This window comes from Lactuca serriola, chromosome 5 (genome assembly GCF_051521515.1).
Source record: "Lactuca serriola cultivar US96UC23 chromosome 5, Lser_US96UC23_V15, whole genome shotgun sequence".
In the NCBI taxonomy this organism is placed as follows: Eukaryota; Viridiplantae; Streptophyta; class Magnoliopsida; order Asterales; family Asteraceae; genus Lactuca; species Lactuca serriola.
Window position 1 is genome coordinate 314,520,889 of NC_136412.1, and position 6,459 is coordinate 314,527,347.

Here is a 6,459-nt window from a genome sequence, read left to right on the forward strand (position 1 = left end):
TTTGTGTCAACAACTTCGAAATCTCCCATGACTAAGAAGGTACATGATCTTCTTTTCTCTCTTAATGTTCCGTTAAATTATTACAATGCTATTTTTTCTGATTTTGATGATACATATTCTTACTTGAATGATATGTTGATTTCTATGAGTAGCGAACTAGAGAAAAATAAAGCTTTGCTTTATGAAGCTAGGAATAGTTTGGAAGAGAAGAAGGCTAGGATAGAGAGCTTAGACTTCAAACTTACAAATATCATGATAGATAGAGGCTCTTTGAGAATAGATAATAGTTTTCTAGTTAAACAAAGAAACATATATCGTAACACAACTAAAAGGTTGTATCGAAAACTTACTCATCTTTATCATTCGTTAGATATTTGTAAGGAACATCACCGAAAATTACTCCCTTTCGTAAATTGTTTGCCATGAAAATCACTTTGTTAGCCAAAATCGAAGAAAATGATGATTCAAAATTGAATCTAAACAGTGATTCATCTTCAACAACCAATGATTCTCAAGAGTTTGCTGTTGTCGAATACATAACAAATAATGAAAGTGACAATGATGATGATTCAAGTGAAAATAAAATTCCACGAGTTGTTGAAGCTCAAGTATTTGAGGATTCAATGGAATACACAAAGATTTTGAAAGAAAAAGGAAAACATTTTCTTGAACAAAACTCGGTCCTTTATCTATAATTTAATAAAGAATTTCCAAATAAATTTTTGTTACAAAAGGAAATGAGGATAAAGTTGATCCAAAATTGAATGAATAATTGAAAGAAGATAATTTGAAAGTGACAAATAAAGGGTTTTTATTCAAACCAAAATGTTGAGGAAAGTTTCATGTAACATTCAAACCTGATGGTCCATGATTTCCAAATCCATCTTCTTTGTACAAATCAAAAGTTTCATTTGTCAAAGGCAAAAACGAAATGAAAATTTTCAATCATTGGTTTGAAAATAAAGGAAAGAAATTTCAATCAAATAAGTATTCTCAAGCACAAGTCAATCAGGCTTATGAGAAGTATTTAAATGAATCAATGGGTGGAAGTACTTCATTACAAGAATCATTGTCGAAGTCATCACAATGGAAAGAAGTTAAAAGATAAAAAAAAAGTTGATTTTTATGAAAGAAAGGTTGAAAACGAGAAAATCAAAGTTGATGCTTCAATATTGAATATTTTATTTGTATTCCAAAATTGATGAAGTTGATTTAATTGACAAAATCAACACAAAAGTTCGTAGTTGGATTTTTAATTCGACACTACACACAAAATTTCACACTAATCTCCAATGACCCAAAAAGCCTTGGGGACCTAAATCTCTCTGAATGATTGCAGGTTCTATGTGATGAGCAATATGATGAAAACTGGTACGTTGAAAGTGGATGCTCGCATCACATGACTGGAAGGAAAGAGAACCTAAGATATTTTAAGAAGTTAGAAAATGTTGGAGTTGTGAAGTTTGGTAATAATCAAAAGTGCAAAGTGAAAGGATATGGGAAGGTGACGAATGGGAAGTTTACTGTGAATAGAGTCATGTATGTCGAAGGTTTGAAACACAACCTTATAAGCATATCTCAACTTATCGTTGGTACTGGGAATCAAGTTCTCCTTGTTGAATAAGGAAGTGTGATTTCAAACAAAGAAACGAAGGAAGTTTTATTAAAGTTGAAGAGGAAAGGCGATATGTTCATTCTTGACATAAAACCAATAGTTGGCATACCTTATGTTTGTTTACTATCGAAGGCCACTTCGGATCTCAGTTGGCTTTTGCATCAAAGGCTTTCTTACTTCTTAATTTCAATAATTTGAATAAACTTGTTACAAATGATCTTTTTCGATGTTTACCTATTCTAAAATTGATAATGATTCTTTGTGCGCAACTTGTAAGCAAGGCACACAACATTGACAAGGTCATCCTATTGTCATCGAATCGAATATCTTTGAACCATTGGAACTTCTACACATTGACTTGTGTTGACTATTAAGTCCATCAATGGGAAGAAGTACATACTTGTCATAATAGATGATTTTTCGCATTTCAATTGGGTTGATTTTCTTAGACAGAAATATGAAACTGCTCAAGTGATGATTGATTTCATGAAAATTATTGAAATGCGTTTGAAGAAGAATGTTTGACGCATCAAAAGCGATACTGGAACGAAATTCAAGAAACAAGTTCTCGATTCATTCTTGATGAATCTTGGAACGTCTCATAATTTTTCGTCTCTTTACATACGACAACAAAATGATGTTATTGGAAGGAGAAATCGATTTTTGTATGAAGCTACTAGAACAATGCTCACTTATGCAAATTTACCTTAATATTTTTGGGCAGAAACAATTTCTACAATTCGTTTCACACAAAATCGTTCTTTCATTAATCGAATATTTAACATCACACCTTATGAAATCATTAACAGAAGGAAACCTAATGTAAAGTTTTTCTATGTTTTTGGTTGCAGGTGCTTTATCATGAATATAAAAGATAATCTTTCGAAGTTTCAGACAAAGGCTGATGAAAGAATCTTTTTTTGGATATTATAAAAACTTTGTGTCATATAAGGTGATGAATAAACGAATGTGACATGTTGAAGAAACTTTCAATTTAACATTCGATGATTACTATGTTAAAAGAGTTGACCATAAATTTCCCCAGAAACCGATACTTTCTGATTCTAATGAGGAATCTGAACAAATGTGTACTTTTGATAATGACTTTTATCTTCTTTTTGGTATTTCTGACAGAGCAATTGATGTTGAGTTTAATATCGAAGGACATTTAGTATTTGAAGTATTGAAGCATTCTGATGACTCAATTATTACTAATGAACACACATATAACTATTTTCGACACCAAGAGCTAATGTCGAAGAGAGTCAAACTTTGACATCTGGTTAAGTTGAGGGGGAACACTTGACAACACAACCTCAAGTCGAGGGAGAGGTATTAGCTTCGAATACTGGTGTTGGGGTGGAGCATCACATAAAGAATGCATTTGTTTAGGGGGAGCCAAGTCAAACACATATTGAAGATAATAATGGATGTCCATGTAATGAAAATGATGACATTAATGATACTTTATATGTTGCAAAAGAATTTTTAGAGACTAAAGAAATATTTGAGGATGCTCATTTGGATTTTGATCCATCATTTCATCCTATGGAGAAATGGACTCCTGATCATCCCAAAGAACAAATTATTGGTAACCCTAATTATGGTGTGTTAAGAAGAGCACATGTTATAGAAAGAAATGAAGCACTTAATGTTCATCAAGAATTTTTCATGTTCAATGTTTTTATCTCTATAATTTAACCGAAAACAGTCAAGACTACATTAGAACATCTTGATTGGGATGTTGCAATGCAAAATGAATTGGCTGAATTTGAAAGAAACAAAGTTTGGAGGTTAATTTCTAAACTAGAAAATGTTTCTGTGGTTGGTTTAAAATGGTTTTTCAAAAGTAAAGTTGGTATAGAAGCTAACATGGTTCAACAAGAAGGAATTGATTACAATGAAACCTTTGCTCCTGTCGCAAGATTTGAAGTAGTTCACATTTTTCTTGCTTATGTAGCTCATAAGAACTTCGATGTGTACCAAATGGATGTGAAGTGTGCTTTCCTCAATGGTATATTCAAAGAGACTGTCTATATTGAGCAACCACCTAGATTTGTGAACGATAAGTTTCGTAATCATTGTTATATCCTTGACAAAGTTTTTTTATGAGTTAAAACAATCACCACATGTTTGGTATGCATCTTTAACCAATTTTTTGAATATTGCTAAATTTAAGCAAGGATAAGTTGATCCCACATTTTTTTGAAAGAAAATTGGGGATCAGCTCATGCTTGTTCAAATTTATGTTGATTTTATAATTTTTGGTTCTACTGACCCTTCATTGTCAAAGGAATTTGAAGAATTAATGAAAAGTCAATTTGAGATGAGTATGATGGGTAACATTAATTACTTTTTTAGGACTGAACATTAGCCAAAGCAAAGAAGGAATATTTTTAAATCAAGAAAATTACACAAGGAACTTGCTTGAGCGCTTTGGTATGACAAAATTTTTAGATGCGGAGGTTCCCATGGCATGTGGTACTCACTTAATTCCTTCGATGGATAAGCCAACCGTTGATTTGGAGACATATCAAAACATGATTAGTTCATTATTGTATTTAACTGCAAGTTGACCTAATATTATGTTTTCAGTTCGTAATTGTGCCAGGTACCAAGCAAACCCAAGAGAACCACATGCTGTCAAAAATATCTTTCGATATTTACATCACACTCCGACTATAGGATTATGGTATCCAGCAAATACAAGATTTTCATTCAATTATTTTCAAATGTGGATTTAGGGGGTTGTCAACTAGATCGGAAAAACATCATAATAGGATGTCAATTTCTTGATGGGTGGCTTGTGAGTTGGAGGTTGAAGAAGCAGTCAAGTGTCTTGATATCTACAGCGAAAGTTGCGTATATTGTTGTTGCTGTTGCTTGTACTTTGCAAGTGACTCTCAAAGTGCAATTCGTATTTGTCATAATCCAGTTCATCATTCTAAACAAAACATATTGCACTTCGATACCATTTCATCAAAGATCATGTTGAGGATGGCAATATCGAAGTTCATTTTGTTAAAACCACAGATCAATTGGCAGCTATTTTCACTGAACCACTTGACGAAAAATCTTTTATGAGAATCTTAAATGGATTAGGAATGATGGAAGCTTGTTATGTTCCAACCTCTAACTAAATTTTCTTTTCTTTAAAAATCTAAGGTTTGTATTAAACTTCGCTAGTGATACAACTACATTTAGAGTTTATTGTTCATATTCAGAGCTTCAATATGGTTTGTTTTTGAAATTTTCTTTGAATCGTTCAACGATTGTTGCCAACAAGCGAAGGTGTATCGAAGGACTATTCGCTATCATAATCAAAGGACTTGTGAAGGTATTATTTTCCTTGTTGTAATAGAAAATTTCAAAAAAAAAATTCCAAAAAGATTTTCTTTATTTTTGTCTTTTATCTCTACAATTCAAAAATCACAAAAGATTTTCTTTATTTTTGTCTTTTATTTCTAAAAAAAGTACAAAAATATTTTCTTTATTTTTGTGTTTTAATTAAAAAATTCAAAAATCCAAAAATATTTTCTTATTTTTTGATTTATTATAGTATCTTGTGCATGCTTATGAGCAACATGGTCCTATTTTTCGCAGAGGTAAAATGAATTCTTTTATCTAATCTTTTTCAATCAAAATGTTTAACACATTGCACAAAGACATGACACATATCCCAATACATATCTAGTAAAAAACAACTAGAATGTAGGTGTGCCAAAAATATGTGTTTGTGATCTCAAATCATTTTCCTATGATGCGAGTGAGACCCAACAAACCTTAGACCTAAAGAAGTTGATGGTGAACGATTTATTGCTCAAGATTTTTACAAGGAATTGACGAATGAAACCTCATGTTTCGATGTACCTTTTCAAATGTTCAAAATCTCATTTTCATTTCTTATGCATGATCTTAATGAAATGTACTTATCCCAAGTCATTTCTTCCTTATAGATCCAATTCTTTAATTCTTTTGAAATGAGATTTTCTTCTGTACATTTACTTCAATCTTTAGTCAATTAATTTTTTTCCAAAGCTTACTTGATGTTGAATACACTGATCACACAAGTATTTTCTTATGATGTTTCGCTCTTACGTTAAGTTGCGAACTTGTTTGAAAATTAACCTTCCTTCGAAGCTTGTTAAAAGAGGCCCTTCGATACTTGTCTATAAGTATTCGATTGTAATTCATGGGAAACCACAAAAGCAATTCAATTTCTTTGTTGATATAGAAGGAAGAGAGTCTATGCCCGAGATCTTCCTGCCTTTATATCAAAGTTTTTTTTATATCACACTTTATCCAAAAGTTTCTTATTTTGATTCTATCTTTTCTTTTGGAACACAATGGCACTGAAATCCCCGAAGTTTTGGGTATCACCAACCTATACCAAGATTTTACAAAGTCTGGATTATGATTTCATTTATTATTCCCGTAAGTGAATGAGGCCCAACCTTAACTATCGAAGTTTGGTCCTTGGAAACTATCGAAGCTTAGTGACTGTTTGATTTTATTGGTGATATCGAGGTGACCCTTGGGAAGTGACATTACTGTTGCTTTATCTTGGATCAATAAGAATACTGATTATGTGTATACGGTCAAGATAGAGACGATGTTGTTTCAGTTACATACCTTACACGTGGCATTTCTTTATTGGGGTTTGGTTCAAAACTAAATTTTACGCCAGTTATAAAAGACAGCTTGGTGGTTCAATTTGGTCTTTTAGATTCCCTAAATTTACGCAAGAATCCTAACCCTATTTTCTGATTATCATCAAAATTCGCTTCTCGATAATCATGTCTACTGCTAATACCGACGTCGATGTAACGAACCAATTTTCAAAG